Raw genomic sequence first — 1,174 nt, forward strand, 5'->3', positions numbered from 1 at the left:
CCACAGTGGTTGCACCATTTTACACTCCCACCAACGGTGAATAAGGGTTCCAGTCTCTTCACAACCTCGCCAGCATTTGTTGCTTGCTCTATTCCAAATTTGCTGTGTGTCTTCATCAAGAAGTGGTTTTGGATTTTGACAAATGCCTTTTCTGTATCAATTGATAAAATCATATGGTTCTTGTTATCTATTTTGTTAATATGGCAAATCACATTGATTGTTTTTCTTATGTTGAACCATCCTTACATACCTGTTATGAATCTGACTTGGTCATGTTGAATTATTTTTTTGATGTGCTTTTGAATTCCACTGGACAGGACTTTGTTAAGGATTCTTGCATCTATATTCATGAGAGATATTGGCCTGTAGTTTTCTTCCTTGGTAATATCTTTTCCTGGTTTTGGTATTAGGGTTATGCTTGCTTCATAGAATGACTCTGGAAGTGTTACTTCTCTTTCAATTTTTTAAAAAATAATTTAAGTAGAATTGCTGCTAACTCCTCTCCTAATGTTTGGTAGAATTCAACTGTGAAGCAATCTGGTCCAAGATTTTTCTAATGGGGAAGTTGCTTTATGACCTTTTCAATTTCTTCTCTTGTGATGGATCTTTTTAAGTGTTTCATATCTGTCCTTGTCAATCTGGGCAGGGGATGCATTTCAAGGAATTTGTCCATTTCCTCTAGATCTTTTAATTTATCAGAGGATAACTTTTTGTAGTATTCTGATATTATCAATTTAATTTCCTCTGGTTCTGTTGTGATGTAACCTTTGTAATTTCTTTTTAAAAATTATTATTAACTGAAATAACAAAAATGATGGTCTAGCAGAAGAATAAGACATTTGGTATAAGCTGGTGTCAGTATTGCATTATGAAAGAGACCCTACCACTTAACATCTAATTTATCTTGGAGTTGACCATTCCCTTTAAGTGTATTTATGGTTTTGCTGGTGATTGTTATATACAATAATAGCAGAACATAAAGTTTTTCTATGGGCTTGTGAAAAAAAATTATTATTAAATTGTATTAGTTTTAATGAACATTTACAGGGATTCTGGGTTTTCATTCCTTCATTGCTGCACCATGCTGCACCATTCTCTCTACCCTCCTCCCCAGTTCTTTCTTCTTCCCCCCATGTCTGTTTTAATTGTCCAGTTGCCACAGTGCTTGTCAAAG

Source organism: Elephantulus edwardii, unplaced genomic scaffold (genome assembly GCF_000299155.1).
Source record: "Elephantulus edwardii isolate Elephantulus edwardi_28Jun2011 unplaced genomic scaffold, EleEdw1.0 scaffold00423, whole genome shotgun sequence".
NCBI lineage: Eukaryota > Metazoa > Chordata > Mammalia > Macroscelidea > Macroscelididae > Elephantulus > Elephantulus edwardii.